At 36.4% G+C, this 17476-nt stretch overlaps 1 protein-coding gene across 2 annotated transcripts in view; it reads left to right on the top strand.

The window, feature by feature from the left end:
* The window catches only part of LOC138696580 (uncharacterized protein ZK1073.1), a 349355-nt gene that overhangs the window by 110707 nt on the left and 221172 nt on the right, over positions 1 to 17476 (top strand). The gene's annotated exons all lie outside the window — the stretch shown is intronic.

Raw genomic sequence — 17476 nt, 5'->3', positions numbered from 1 at the left:
TAATTTGTCCAACAGATGGTTATGCTTGCAATTGATCTGGAATTGCAAGCTGTGGAAGTGCTACCACTGTACAATTGAGTTTTCGAATACAGTATCAGAAATACTCTACTGTAGGAAGAAAAAATCAGAACATTTCGGGCCATATTCTCGTTAGCAGTTTAAACTCTGCTTAATTTAAACTTCTTTAAATTTAATCCGTAGTTTAAACCATGCTCCATATTTTCAACAAGGAAGATTAGTTTAAATTCTTGCTTAAACCGAAGCCTTTGAGATTCTGGGTTTAAACCATTCAGTTGGTAATCCTGTATTTATGATTAATATTGTTTGTTCTTTACTGAAATCACATATTGATTCTAGTTAATAAATAATTTATCTTATCCTGTTTTGTACTGAAGATCAGTATTTTACTTAATATCTTACAAATTAAGTAATATTAATTATATTCACATTTTTGCATTATAATGATTCAACAATAAAAATAAAAGTCTGAAATCAAGCAGTTTGATTTATTGGCTCGTAATCATATGACTGGTTTTAAACAAAATATAATTTAATGAAATAATAAAAAACCAAGGAAATAGCTAACAATTTTAGAACTATTAAATGAAAGGCAGGGCATTATGCAATGAACTGCTCCAATACACAGAGAAAATTTTGGTTTTTGATAAAAAAAAAATGCTTCACAGTGTTTATCTCTTCCCTTGTAGATGACGTTTTAATACACCTTTGCTATAATCCTGCTATTGTATTAGAAAAGCTACGTATCAGTTACATATAGTCCTTTCATATATGCCATAATGATCCCCAACATTTATTTGAAAATTTCCTAATGTACAATATCTTATGGCTGTAAAAAATAATTGGAGGAAACAAACATAAATAACAAAAAGTATGAAGACTCATCTAGTCATTACTGCTTCATCCATGATTTTAAACATGAAGAGTCCACTGCAAGAATGATGGATGTAATTTGGAATACATTTTTCGGAAGAAGATATTGAAAGTTTGAAATGCTTAGCGCTCAAAGCTTAACTGTGATTTTCCGATCATTACTGGACAATGACTATCAATGTTAATGCCATATAACTCTCTATTTACATTCTATATGTCTTAAGCTATGCATTGACAGTCTTGGTTCATTTTCGACAAGAAAGTGACATCCATCATTCTTGCAGTGGACTCTTCACATGTGAGTGCATTCACATGCTCCGAATTAAGTGCCGCTTTACGTTTAGTAAGAAAGTTTCCTGCATCACTAAACACGAAAAACCTTTCTTTTCTGTTAAACACTTCTCCACGATCGTTCAATTTAAATCCAAGCGTTTCACCGAGTTTACCTCTCAAATTCTCATATGACATAATGGAGTTTACACTTTTCACAAACCACAGAAAACTGTTTTTTTTTCTTTATCAAACTAAATACACAACCTTCATATACAAACTCAGTACAGAAACTGCAACTGCAGTCGAAACAGAAGACTGGCACCTATTGTAATCGAATTACCAGATTTTAGAAAGAGAAGAAGGTAGTTACGCTCTCACTTGCACACAGTGTATTTCATTTATTTTATTGGTTATTTTACGACGCTATATCAACATCTAGGTTATTCAGCGTCTGAATGAAATAAAGGTGATAATGCCGGTGAAATGAGTCCGGGGTCCAACACCGAAAGTTACCCAGCATTTGCTCATATTGGGTTGAGGGAAAACCGCGGAAAAAACCTCAACCAGGTAACTTGCCCCGACCGGGATTCGAACCCGGGCCACCTGGTTTCGCGGCCAGACGAGCTCACCGTTACTCCACAGGTGTGGACCACACAGTGTAGACATGGCTATTTTATAAAGGGTGAAGGGGACGAATCCCAGAAAAGTATGTATTTCATATGCTAGGAAGATGAGCTGGAAAACCATAAAACTTAATGAAGGTTTCGCATTGTGTTTCAACTTTCAATGGAGGTAGACTAGGTCACTGTCCTCATATCTCCATCTCTTTCTGAAGTGTGTGTGCAAAGATTTTCCTCTGTTTACAGTTAGAAAATAACAGTACTATTGTGCTTTTAAGTAAGCAATTTCCGAGAGAGAAATGTTGTCGGAATTTTTAGTATGAATTTGTATTAACAAAATAACAATTAATATAACTTACAAACGATTAATTTTAATTGACCCGATTATTCGGTTAAATATTTTTGATCGAATAATCTTACAACAGAAATTGATCGGTTAATCGATTAAATCCCACAACACTAAACGGAACAGTGGTGATTTGGAACATGCATATATGAAGGCTATAGTATGTAATGTAATAGTGGTACTTTAGACGCAGTAACAGCAACAAGGATTAGGCACTTAGGCATCAATGTAATAGCAACAATAATTACACCTGACATTATTTAGCGTACTTTGAGGAAAATCTAGTATCAAGAACTATAAGGTGTTCGGATTGAGACTTGTTAGGGTAAGAATATAGAACTTGTACATATATTTAAATATAAGTCACTTATTTTGCATTATTTTTTGCTAGTTACTTGAGTATAGATTGAGCCTTTGGTGTATTTGTTAGCTTGCCTGTCTATGAGCCAAGAGTTCCCGGGTTCGATTCCCGACTATACCCAACAAATTATTCAAGCGTGTCGGGTCTGGAATGATGTGTACCCAGCCTCGTGATTGGAAAATTGGGACGGGGGCAGCTTCGGTCAAAGAAAAGCCGACCATGCAGCACACCTATCTCTTCTGGCCAAAACTCCAATCCGGACTGTTTACGTGACAGGCTGATGGTCTCGACCACGCAGCTCCGACGTTGATGCAAGGACATTAGTTTTCCACGTCACATTGAGCTTCATGTTTTAGTCGTTTTATACACCGCAGTTTCCTGTTTATTTTACAGTTTTAAAATTGCAGCCCACTTTACAATGACAACTTATACTTAGTTGTTGTAAGAATAATATTTATCCTAGTCCGACACAGTAATTCGTACTGAAGACAAATAGGCACATATTTCGCTTTGGAATTGCATTGAATTGTGTGATAACTAGTTTCGACGTCCCTCTAATTCTCTTTTCTGAGTATATTTGGATTAGTTTACTTGTTGAAGTAGGATCGTCTCTCTCTCCAATTCTTTCTCCTGTGTGTGAAAGAGGTTTGGTTCTAAAACGTCTTCAAAGAATGCTGTTAAACTCCTATGTTTATTTTACGTGTCAGCTGACGAATTCAGCAGTTACGACCCTATAAATACGGCCTTAATCTAATAGTTATTGTCTTAGACAATATATTTCGGTCATCACTTAAAACGTTTCACGAATGTTTATTCTATTTGTCGTAGCATATAACAACGTTTCAAACTTTAGAGGTTATCAGCGTCAGTGTAACGACGTTCTTTTCCTGTAATATTAGAACAATACAACATGACAGCTTAAGACGATGGGATACACTACATTTATTGTCAGTGAAATACAGATAAATTAGCGTTTCATTGCCTGGAATTGAACCCTAGATTTATAATTTTAGACTGTACCGAGATATCAATGGCAATATTTTGTAATTTTTAATTAAAGTTCTTTCAGAGTTAATGGAAGATGAGAACATGTCATGGTATGGAGTCAAAGTGAAACTTAAAACGAGCTCAAGATCACTTAGGCCACCTATAGGTCCCCATAGCATTGTCTTCAAACATTGACGTGGGCGAAAAATGCCCGGTAAATTTTGTCTGCATCCCTCTCATTCAGAAATAGATTTCTTTAACGTACTGTAAATCTAAAGTAAATAAACTAAAAAAAAAATCTATATAATTCAGATTATAACGAATCTTATAGGAAACTTTTCTGCTCAACACTTGCCTACCAGCTGTATTTTCTTCTTCTTCTTCTTCTTCTTCTTCTTCTTCTTTTGGTTGGTTATTTAACGACGCTGTATCAACTACGAGGTTATTTAGCGTCGGTGAGATTGGTGATAGCGAGATGGTATTTGGCGAGATGAGACCCGGGATTCGCTATAAATTACCAGGCATTCACCTTACGGTGAAAATGCCCAACCAGGTAATCAGCCCAAGCGGGGATCGAACCCGCGCCCGAGCGAAAATTCAGACCGGCAGGCAAGCGCCTTAACCGACTGAGCCACGCCGGTGGCTACTTTCTTTCAAAGGATACATTTCATTAAGGTAGATAATGATTTATGGCTCCAACCAATCAAGACAGAGCACCACCACATTGACACCGGCAGGTTCGACAGTTTCTAAATGATACATTGTCTCAACATTGGATAGGTCGCACGGGGCCCGAAGACTTGGCACTACAGTCTTGGCCCTCAAGATCCCCAGACATTACACCGTGCGACTTCTTCTTCTGGGGTTATGTCAAAGACTGTGTTTTTGTGCCGCCATTACCAACTAATATGGATGGCCTCAGAAACAGGATCACAGTGACAGTATTGTCACAGATGGTTCAGCAAATTGCAACTCAGGACAACATTTTATATTTTAATATTTTAACATATTAATATTTTATTGACCACAGCTAATATAGCTTTTTATTTTTCAACATTCAATTAATTTGAGTCCACAACTCTTTATGGTAGAGGTTCATAATTAACTCATTGTTCATATTGTACTACATAACACGCATGTACCAATCTACTTTTATATGTATTCTCAGCCATAATCTTCTGAAGATGGCTTATTCAAGCCGAAAACGTTCAAGCTACTAAAATGTGACAAGTATTTTAATATTTAATATTTCTTAAGTAGATAAGCATAGACGGACCCTGCTCATCCCTTATTCAAGGCTGAAACTAGTTAATCAAATATTTAACACGCGAAAGATATATAATACATATTCCGAAGTGATATAGTGTTAAAAGTTGTGTAATCAAGATGTACCACAACATTTATCATGTTTGAATCTACAAACTATTGCTTTTGTTCGTTATCGAAGACAACATCAATAAAATTGTATATTTTTCTTCTTGCACACTAGAAACGTACAGTTTATCCGGTGTACTGTTCGGTAGTAGAGAAATTGATATACCAAAAAGCCGGTAAAAATAAAAGACTTTTAAGTCGTGTTGTTTTTAATATAGTTGAGTGGCACCGCCAATTCAAATATGTAACAAGTTCCTTGAAACGTAACTTCATTATAATAAGTACAGGATTTTTCAAAGCTAATGTAATCTGTAATATTAGCCGATAATTGATTCCGTACGCCTTGGTTCAAAAGCATTAAGTTATGGCACGGCACCTCTTTTGCCTAACCGATTCAGATGGCACTGCTGACAGTTACAGAAATAGACATCGGCGTTCCTTGCTTTTCAGCCGCAGGTGTGTGACATTCTGTTGTATTATGTTCGCAGTTTTCTAATCTTGTATATGTCACAACACTTAAACAGTGTGGAAATGAAATGATCCTACAGATTTTCAGAGCGAATAGCTCTTGTATGTAACAGAAAAGTGTAATACCACATTGATGGAAAGTCCATAGTTTTCTTAATTTTTTTTTCAAGTGTTTAGTACCCTCTTACTCGGTAACTATTGCGAGTGTGATCGTGATTTTTGTCTACATCGATAGAAAATCTAATAGTCATTTATTCCTCTGGCGTATTTCAGTAGCATAGAGGGTTTTCCTGTAGATTTAATTAAACAAACCACTAATTTGAAGTCACTGACTGATGTAACCAACATTGTAGCCAGAAAGGGAGATTTGGAGATAATTCACGAAGGTAAGCAGACCTGAGTCCGTTGACCTCTTACATCTATATTACGAGAAGAAAGAGGACTGTGTTAGCGGCTATGTCGTCCACCATTGTGGCCGAGAGATTAGCGAGTCTAACTCCGAACCCGGTCAGGACGAGTTGCCTGGGAGAGGTTTTTTCGGGGTTTTTCCATCACTCCTATAGTTGAATATCAGGTAACTTTATCACGCGGTTGAAACCCCACTCATCTTCGCCACTTCCTTTTCTCTCCCATCATCCTTTCCTCATCATCCCGTGTCTGGTTTTTCAGATCACTCTACCGGCGGCCTCCCGAAGCTGCTGACTCTCTCGACCGGCCTCCGTGGAATGTAGTTCAGCGATGTTGGATGGCTTCTGCAATGGCACCCGAGGCGGACCTACTCGGGGGAGGAGTTTCGCCTCGGACCGGCAGGGGGGCCTTGGGGAAATTTGCCGAAGCAGGAATGGTATATGGATTCTGTCGGCTATAGGGACCGGTCGTTAAGGGAGTCATGTGGTTAGGGTGGTGCGCGTAGGGGATCTGTGGCATGCAACTCATTCCATATCGAGGGTTAGCGCAATAGATCTCAATAGGTCGCAGTGCTGGGCCATCCGTGCCCCCCCTCAGTTAAATTCCAATTCCATAGCGGCTATGTTGTTAGATTGCTGAAACTTCCAGCTCAATTTCTAACTAACTGTGCATTTAATCACAAAACGTAATATAGGTTTTCTATTCATTTAAATTTACCCCAACGTTCCTTTCATTCTGCAGGATTATTTCACTTGCACTCTGTATAGGCCTACTAGGCCCTATCTAGGGTGACCAGATGTCCTCTTTTATCCGGACATGTCCTCCTTTTAGGCCTTTGTCCAGGGTCCGGGCGGATTTTGAAAAAATCAAGAAATGTCCTCCTCTTCGTAACTTGTATGCCTGATATTTTGAAACTATCTGATTTGACGCCTTTTTAAGTAATTTGCCAGTAGGTGACAGCAGCATCGACGGAATATGTTCTTTGCTAACGTTCTTAACTCTCTTTGCTCCTCCTTTTGATAATACTGTAACTATATAGTAGTTCACTTTAATATTATTAAGTTTTATCATAAGTATGCTATAATAAAATAGATATTGACATAATTTTAAGTATAATAAAGATCTAAGCCTAAATATAAATATATATTTTCTGTCCTCTTTAATAATTATAGTTCCTGTGACTTTCATATGTAGCTAACTGTAAAATCATTATTATTATTATTATTATTATTATTATTATTATTATTATTATCATAATTATTTTGTGATAAAATAGATATTAAAATACCGTTGTTTTAAGTATGTTATAAGCCTAAACTTGTACTGTATATTGACGTACTTTAAAATATAATATAGGCCTAAGCCTAAATCAAAGTACATATTTTCTGTCCTCTTTTTTCGAACACTGTCCTCCTTTTTGAAGCTTTGTGTCCTCTTTTTTATCGATGTGAATCTGGTCACGCTAGCTCTACCGATATTTTTCTTAATAAAATATCTCTTTGCAGCCACTGCATGTCTGTAGAAGTGTAAATTTACACAGGGACTGTATCAATAGTCTCATTTTCTTAAAGTTTCAAGAAATTGTACGAAAAAGGACCCAACGCTACAATATTACAAAATACTAAATTCGTGTTTACGACAACCCTGCAAACTGTATACAAGGATCCAAGATTGGTCGCGAACGCAACTATCTCTTTACTGTTTGTGCTGGAGCTGTGTCAACGAAATTACGACCTCAGTATCTTAAGGTACAGAATTAAGTGGAGACCACCCTGGAAATGTGTTTATATATTGAAGAACTGCAAACAGTCGCGCGGGTAGATCATTGATTTAATCAGGAGGCGATCTGACCAATCTTTCATATCTCGGTTATGCAAACAAGTGCACAGACCGAGTTGCGGCGACAGAATCTAACTAATAAATATTCGCATAAGTAAATATATAGCCTAACTGAATTTGAATTGTCTTTACGCACCAGCAATGGTAAGCCGAGAGAAATTTTCAATATTCTAGGAAATAATGTTGTTTCCACAGAACATGGAAAGAAGGATGTAATGGAAATTTTACTTAAATTTTTGGGAACGTTTTTGGTTTTAGATTTGTATAATATTAACAAGCCAATAACTTTCGTAAAATAATAAAAGTTAAGTCAGAAACATATAACCTTCAACAGTGGCTATCGCTAAGCATGAAATTAACATGTTTTTCATACAGTTGTATTATGCACTAGAGTTAGTAGAATAATATATATTTCGTTTACAAATAGAAAATAATATTACGAAAATAAATTTGAAATTATAAGGAACTTGTTTTCATTATTTGTCCATCATCCAGCATAATAGGTTTATCAAATGGAGTAAATACAGTTTCATTATCAATTATAAACTAACATTATCTTTAACATGAGGAAACACGCAAGATTTATTTTACTGAGCGAATGAACAATATCCAATAGTTATCTGCCCTTCTTGTGCCCAAAGGAATGGACTTGGAATGGAATTTAACTGAGGGGGCACGGATGGTCCAGCACTGCGACCTGTTGAGATCTATTGCGCTAACCCTCGATATGGAATGAGTTGCGTGCCACAGATACCCTACGCGCACCGACCTAACCAATGACTCCCGTAACGACCGGTCCATACAGCCGACAGAAATCCATATACCATTCCTGCTTCGGCAACTTCCCCCATGGCCCCCCTGTCGGTCCGAGGCGAAACTCCTCCCCCGAGTAGGTCCGCCTCGGGTGCTCGTTGCAGAAGCCATCCAACGTCGCTTAACTACATTCCACGGAGGCCGGTCGAGAGAGCCAGTGACTTCGGGAGGCCGCCTGTAGAGTGATCTGTAAAACCAGAAACGGGACGATGAGGAAAGGATGATGGGGGAGGAAAGGAAACTCCACTTGTTCGGGGTAAATATTAAGGGGATACTCCACTAAAAATAACAACTTTTTTCCTAATTATTTTTCCAACCAAATTTTGAGAGCATGTTTACTATGTAGAGTACTAAGAAAATCCAAATTTTGAAGTACCAAATGTTTTTGATTTTTTATTTATTTTTTTTAGAAATATTTTCAAACCTAAGTTTTTAGTAAACTCTCAATTTTCAAACTTCCTTTTTTGGTTACATTCACAAGACATACACAAACATCTCTATGCATTCATGTTATGAAATATCTCATTTATTCGCTTCCAAAATGTTTTTGAAATGTTGAAAATATTATTTTTTGTGTAATTTATGAAAAAAATAAACTAGCAGCATTTCTTACAAAATAAATGCATAGGAACACGCATCTACCTCATATATACTTGCAGTAAAAATTTCATACAGAGTGATTAATGTTTGACATAAAAAGTTGGTGTTGAATCAAGAAAAATGAACTTACGGAAAAATGGATTTGAAAGTAAAATGAATATTTATGTAACACATAGGCCTACCTATAAAAATTCTCCTGTGCTACAACTTCAGGGAGCCAACTTGAGAACAAAAAGTTATTAGATTTATAATCAGAAATTTATAAGAAATAATTCTTTGATGAAAAAATAATTTTGACAGCTCTTCAAATACCACGTCCCTTACAGCCTTAATTTAAGAAATCAACATATTTGTAATCAGAATTGAACTAAATCCATTTGGAGTATGAAAATGTACATTCTAAAGAACTGAAATAGCCAATACTTATTTTATTTATTTATTTTTTTTAATTTTCATGATTTTCAGTGGATTCTCCCCTTAAGTTGAGGGAAATTCTGGCATTAAAGTTAATCCTAGTGAAGGAATAAAAAAACATTTTGTCAAACGGAATTGTGGAGAGTATTGATGGAATGGCGAGAACACGGGAAACACCGAGAAAATCCCTCACATCCTTGGCTTTGTCTTTGTCTGTCAGAAATGCAACTTAGTCATCGCCGAGATTTGAACTAGGGTCCGAGGTCGACGTAACTCAGCTCTGTCAACTAGCTATTATACGAAAGCGGCTAACTTAAGTCTATTTGAAATACAGTAAGATAACTGAAAATCATAGAGGATCTACCGGTGATGGAGTTAGTTTCGCCATGGTTGGCGAGAACATCTGGTCCTCGATCCAAACTGTTAACACATCTACATGTAGGAAATTCACGAAGAGAGAGTTACGTGTGATCCATAGAAATTGTGGTGGCGTGCCCAGGACGAAATTACATGCCGGCAACTGACTCGCGACAGCTGAGAAAAAATAAAACCGAACACGAAGAAGTAGGATGACGCAGAGATAATTGCTCCTTCAGACACCTCTCTCTGCGCTGTGCAGACAAACAAGATCCGCTGCACAAACAGTCATGCTGGCCGGCCGACTTGCTAATGACTTCCATTAAGGCGTAATCAAGCTCATATCCGCGGTGCAATATGAATGCGAGCATATTATATGCAAAGCAATTATCTGTCATCGTTGGCAAAGAGGAGGACATCCTCAGTTTGTACTAATGTGTTTATTTATTTTTATCTATGTTCGCTGCCACCGGCGTAGCTCAGGCAGTAGCGTGTTTGCCTGCTGATCCGGAGTCGCGCTCGGGCTTTTGTTCGTTTCCCGCTTGGGATTATTACCTGGTTGGGTTTTTTTCCCGAGGTTTTCTCCAATCGTAAGGCCAATATCAGGTACTCTATGGCGAATCCTCGGCCTCATCTCGCCAAATATCATCTCGCTATCACCAATTCCATCGACTCTAAATAACCCAGTAGCGTCGTTAAATAACCAAGTAAAAAAAAGTATGTTCGCGGTTGTGTTTTCTTGGTAGCGCATGTGGGTTCGGATTTAGAGGTTATGGGTTCGATCTGCAGACTTCCAGGGGCGAATTATGACTTATTAGCGACTTCTTTAACGAAGGTAGTTGGTATTTGAAAATAACTATTAGGCCTACAGTATTGTCGTTTATATGAATTACCTTATTCCTACAGTTCTTCTTCCAAATTTAAAGAGTTTTCTCCGTATAAATTTTAAATAGTGTTCGTCTTAGCCGGAGATATTGGAGCGCTTAGGGAACAATGTCGCACAGGTCAAAGTGATGTGGGCTACTGTCTCTATCGAGGATCAGATATCCTCCTGAGTTCTGAGACATTTGTTGTTTTATTTTTAAAATTCAATATAATTATACACTTCAAAAAAGTCATTGACATGAGGAAAAATGCTGAAAAAATTCTGCAGGTTACAGTTAGGGCACAAATGCAGGTATATTAAATAGTATACTATACTCTCAAAGTCTTACTAATAAACCATGTATAGTTTTTATACGAGACTTATGCAGAGTTGAGACAGAAAACGTTACTAATAAACCATGAATAAGCTATGGACGTATAAACAGGCTGTAACTACACAATGGGAATTGCTTTGCAGTAGTTATATACACGAAACCCCTTGTTTAAGCGTTGTATATAGGGAAAAAATGGCCGCCCCTTTAACAGCTGTTCGTATCGACTGCCATTTTATGATGTTTACCTTGTAACCACAGAAGAACAAACCAAAGATCATAGAATTATTAGAATAATATTGCTGTAGCTTGTACTCTTTGACCAAAATGTAGTGTGGTAATCGATTAGAGCCAGTTGTACTATCGATATTTAACGCGCCACACTAGAGCGCTCTACCGGATCCAGTAGAGAACCTCAGATATTCTATTACCTTTCGTAACGAAGTAATGACGAAACTATGACGTAGCTGTGTAACAGTTATACTGTTATACACGACATATGTAGTGATTATTAGTAAGGAATTTACACACGACTTATAAACGAGCTACTCATTGTATAAGTATAAGACAGTTAAACGTCTGTATATAGAGTTTTTATTAGTAAGACCGTCACTATACAATACTTGCAGGACTCGGGGGATATGAAGAAAGTATAATTCTGAGGAGTCATAATAAATTTATATACATAACAAAGTTTATGTAAACGTTACGTTCCTAAATATAGGTGTCCAGTGCCCGATTTATCTTTTTACAGTAATAATAATAATAATAATAATAATAATAGTAATAATAATAAATTTATTTATTTGGTAGTGTTAAGACCATCAGGCCTTCTCTTCCCGCCACGAGAATGGGTAAGTATGAGTAGAAAAAATTTATTGGGAACATTTTCTAGAATTCTAGAGAGATTTTATTCAGTTCACTTCATGTAACAATGATTTCGGAGGGCCTACTGAATGTTTAATTTTTCATTAGCTTTAATACAATCATTAATACAATATGACATAATAAATTGGGAGCATCATCTGTACTTAATCCATTAATTTTATCACGCAGAAGATTAATAAAAATTTGTGTAACAAAAAATATGAATTATCTAACAAATTTAATTTATACAGATTTTAAAGTATTGACTATTGAAGAAATTTATAAATATAGTTTACTAACTTACTACCACAGAAATCAAATAAGACATAAATCTAATCGACATGAATATCGTACTCGAAGACAAAAGTCTACTTTCCCATTAATTGAGCCTAAATGTCATACAAGTGCAGCTCTTGAACATGGTGCTAGTTTCGACCCAAGACTTTATAATAAAATTACAAACCATTTTCCAAATTTGAAATATTTTAAAATTGAACCTTTTAAAAAAGAAATTTATAAAATTATTCATGATATATAACATTAACAAATGTGTGTATTTTGTTATCTTTTATTTCTTTCGACTATATTCATGTTTTTTATTGAATATCACTGGCTTCTGTCCGATTGTCAGTTTATATTAAATGTGTTTTTTTCTCTTTTTTTTTTTTGCTCTTGTGTATTATTTATTGGTTTGAATTAAGTTACTGTATTTAGTAAACTGTCTTTGTAAATTTTATGTTATATTATTGGCTGAGATCACGCCGTACACAAGCCTGGCTCTTACGGTAGTGGCTAGAAACATTTTTGTTTTATAATTTTAATTTGTACTCGCTAGCTAGCTAGTTAAATAAATAAATTAAATAAAAATAAAAAAATAAACGTATGCATACATAGTTATGAATTTGTCTTCTTTATGCGTATTGGCGCATTAGTGAATTAGCTTATATCATCATCCTAATATGCCCCTCCGAGGAAATCGTTTTATCTATGTCTATGGTTGTTGGTGATACGCAGTATCCAAATCATATTTTGTCTTTTAACAACCGAGACCACAGAAGACAACTCAGAGTATGCAGAGGATAAGAGTCGCACACCCAAGTGTTAAAAAAGAGAAATGGGTTTCCACTCATCTGTCGGGATTTAATCATGGGTTTACTGCCAATTATTCTACAATCTAAGACTTAACGAAGAAGCCATCCCAACATTTCTGAAACTATGTGACATAATACATTCTACACGTGATTAAAATTTGAGAAACCTTAAAATATCTCAAGTTACTTGATTAAAGGCTCTAAGTTCCATGGACTCAGTAATCATATCGTTTGGAGGAAGTCTTGTAGTGGTTGTGTTTCCTCTTTCATCGACAATAACAAGATCAAAGAATGTGTTCCCCTGTTGGATCTGCTTAAACTAACGTAAAGTTTTCCCACCAGGCGTCCTGTTGTTTTTGGCAGCGGTACAGATTTCTGCTCACGTTAGACTTATGTTAAGCAAGCCACATCACATAAAAATAGTGCATCTGTTTTAATCAGCTGAAGCACTGAATTACACTCTGACATTTCACTTCCATATTCTGTTAGTTTGTGTCCATCGTTTTACAAGCATTGTGTTATTTCATAAATAAAAATCATGTAGTAAATGCGTGTAGGAAATAAACGATGCGAGTTATATTTTTAATACAATAAATTATAGGAGTTCATTCATTACTCCAGCTGAAAATCTTTCCGTTTTCTGTTTTTAAAAGTGAACTTGATAACATATAAATACAAAACTACGATTTCCTTATATTCGAGTTTTTCATTTTTTATATAAAGAAAAAGTATCGCGACGCGTAAAAATAATTTGAGTCTTCCATGACTTAGTTTTTGTCGTTACGTCAAACTGTAAACAGTTTTTTTCCTCCATCTGCTGGAAGAACTTTTTTGCTCTTAAATACATTTCAGATAATTTATTGGAAATCTGCAGGTTGTTTCTTTTACGAACCGTTAGAGATACTAATTACTAGGCTCCGTATTCCAGCTACTTATAAACTGGAATGAGGTTGTCTGATTCAAAGTATATGTGACGTCACAGTGCTGGTATAGATACGTTCGTATACAAAATAGTTACGCATCCTCTGCCCTCTTCCTCTAGAAAGTCAAAATAGGGACGCAGTCATAATGAGTAGTCTTATCGATCACTGTTCTTACTAGTCGTATTATTTAAATAACTACATCTTTGTGGCTGATTGAAGGTTCATTGCAGAGGTAAAATGCCTTCGGTAAGACGCTCAAGCGTGTAATATTGCAGGGCATAGTTGAGGATATTTGAACTAATATTTTCACTGTCAATATAGACAACATTACATAAAAATTGTGTAACATAAACTTAAAAGTGACAAAAACAGTGCACTGAAAGGCACTGCAATACAAAAAAAAAAGCACAAAAAGTATGTTGAACGTAATCTAAAAGAACGAGTATCATCAAAATCTGAAAATTATGAAGATGCATGGGTCTATGTAGCCTACCATGTTGTTCAGTGCCAACATCCCAATTAATAAATTAAATAATCTACATTTTAGAGTATTTATAGAAGAGTATATAGAACATTAGTGGGGTTTCAGTGATGAGCGATATGCAATATCCTAATGGAACACGAAAAAATATCAGACAATAGGAATTTCTTGCACTACTTCATGCACCAATAATGTCATCTGCAATTGAAAGAATTTATTGCAATATAAAATCATTTCAAGTGACATCCGCACATGTTCAAGTTCCGTATCTTACGAATGCACGTTACTATTCACTGCAAAGGTCACGACGAAATCACGGCTCAAGAATGTGTTTACTAGTATAGCTTCAGAATGTCGGGAGTTGACTGTACTCCACGAACACACAGCGACGACCTGTTTGTTTATATCCTTATCCGTTCCATTGCCTGTGTTCGGCGTACTATATACCCAATGTGTCTTTAACTTCAGTCTTTAGGTAGCTGGAATACGGAGCCTAGTAATTACAAGTCGGGTTGCTTTTTGTGTCATACAGGCTAGGTAAACCATAGCTATTCATTCTAAAGCGATTAAGGGAATGTGGTAAATTATTTTGTTTTCTTTAATGTAAACTTTTTTGTTTCCATGGTACGCCTAATGTTTGTAAACATTATAAAGTTCAGGCCAATACTGTACCGAACTTTATTTGACACAGAAAATCGCTGTCCTGTAGCTTGAATTTGTGGAAGTGTCGTTCGCGTTGACGCGAGATTCACACGGGGAAATATTAGGCATCGAGGTCCGAGGATGAAATCAAGTCTTAGCAGCGACGTATCTGTATGTCACGAAATGACATATTCCCTATAGTCTTATGTCTTACAAGGAAACATTTTGATGTGGGCAGATAATTTTTTTTTTCTTCCACCATGTTAATAATGTCAAAAGAAGTGCTTATACAAATTTTGGCGACTCGATCGCAATTACGAGGCCGTCCAGAAAGTGATTTTCCCTGAGGCAGTTTATAGAAAAAAACACAATTGTATGGAAAGATTTATTGAAACAGATACAGCAATTGTTGCGCTATTTGTCAACATATTCCCCACTGGAATTGAGACATTTGTCATACGATGGGAATACATTTTTGTATCCTTGTATCGTAGAAGTAAGCCTCCTGGGATCGGAACCAGCGTTTGACAGCCGTCTGCACCTCTCTGTCGATCCCATGACATGACAAATATTTCAATTCCGGTGAAGAATATGTAAAAGTAGCTCAACAATTGCTGTGTATGTTCCAATAAATTTTTTGAATGAAATAGTGATTTCTTTCTGTTAACGGCACCTGGCGAACTTATTTTTTAGGGTCTCGTAATTGCGTCGAGTGGCCAAAATTTGTACAAGCACTTCTTTCGACATTATTAACATGGTGAAAGAAGAAAAAAAAACTTTTTTGTCTGCCCCCATTAGCTTGTTGGCGATAGAGCTCTTTCTTCTCGTCGGTGACGGTGGCGCAGTCGGTGGAGTGCTGGCCCTCTGTGCCTAGGTTGCGGGTTCGATCCCAGGCGAGATCGATGACATTTAAGTGTGCTTAAATGCGACAGGCTCATGTCAGCAGATTTATTGTAAAAGAACTCCTGCGAGACAAAATTCCGGCACACCGGTGATGCTGATGTAACCTCTGCATTTGCGAGCTGCATTAAATAAAACATTATTTCTTCTCGTTTCTAAGACTGTGCTTCGAATCTCTGTATGTAAAACTCACTCATGCACGATACTTTGCGAGCTATTCCGAGATGGGACTTAGTCAAGAGAGCTAGATATCTAGATAGCCAGTTGGTTTTCATGGCCAATGCATTGTATCCTCACCTCAGTTTAAATATGACATTAGGGTTATTTGGGTTAAAAACTACGTACACACGATAACTTTTGTTTCTTTATTTTCTTGTTATCAAGGATATTCACAATAATTGAATTGCTGATAGGCTACACGTTTTATTTTTGAAACAGCAAATGGAAATTGAAGTAAAGCTAGAAGGCTTTATGAGTCAAAATATCATTTACACAGAATGGGTTTTGTTTTAATATTAATTTAAAATGTGCAATGGGAATCTAGGACAGTTATATGATATCGTTAACTTGTATCATGTTGAAATGACGTAACTTCATAATGAATTGTTATCTCTTCGATAAGAATGTAACAATTCCGTTATTATTGTGCGTCATTACTGAATGGCTATAGTCGATTTACCGCACCGGCTTCGAATTAAGTAGAAAATCAGAATGTATGGTTGACAAAAACAGTGATTTACTGGATTTCATCCTCTTTGTACAGATACAGAATTACTATGTAGGCAACAAGCTTCGCAAGACTGTCCACAAGTCGCATACATTTAGGCGCTCTTGTTTACTGCACATGCGCAATGCGTTGTATCTGGAACTTAGTAAAATTAAGTGGCCCAAATTTTGTTCCTGGGCCTGTACTTACTGTATTTTGCAATCATCTGCTTGGCTTGGCATTTTGAGGATTGGACCCTGGATGCGTCCTTCTACTTGAGCATGCTTTGTCCTATTGTCAGCCTTATATTTCAGTATGCGATTATTGCTCAAGTTCGACAGATATCCCGAGCTACATTCATGAATCCGACGCTGTCAGGTGGACCATCCTGCTTGAGCCCATGATAGATCCGGATCTAGGGCATTTCGTCACCGTTATAGTTTGTCACCTATTTTTCGTCATTACGTTTTTGATCATATACATTTTATCATGTTTTTTGTCACTGAGGAGAGTTTGTCACCGAAGAAATGTCGTCATCACATACATTTTGTCATCACTTTTTATACTCAAAGGATTTCGTCACCAAAATAATGTCTGTCGTTGTAAAATAGATGACGTACCTGTAGCTTCCGCTGAAGTTCCAGCTTCAGTTTTCATTGCTTCTACACATTCCGTAACTCCAATTCTACCCCAACTTGCTGAGTGGTTCGAATGCTCTGTACGTTCTTTTATAATGGTTTTCTTATCTGAGGAAATAGTCATCAGTGAATTATAAACGTCGCACTGATCACATCTCCACACAATCTCGGTCTTTTTGCATACATATATCCATTATAGATTAAATTATCTCTTGCTCTATTACTTTTTACAAATCGAAATAATTCCGCCATATCTTAACATGAAAATTTTGAAACCAATG

The sequence above is a fragment of the Periplaneta americana genome, chromosome 3 (genome assembly GCF_040183065.1).
Source record: "Periplaneta americana isolate PAMFEO1 chromosome 3, P.americana_PAMFEO1_priV1, whole genome shotgun sequence".
Lineage (NCBI taxonomy): Eukaryota > Metazoa > Arthropoda > Insecta > Blattodea > Blattidae > Periplaneta > Periplaneta americana.
The sequence above is the reverse complement of the archived record's forward strand: the minus strand, read 5'-3'. Positions and strand labels throughout refer to the sequence as shown.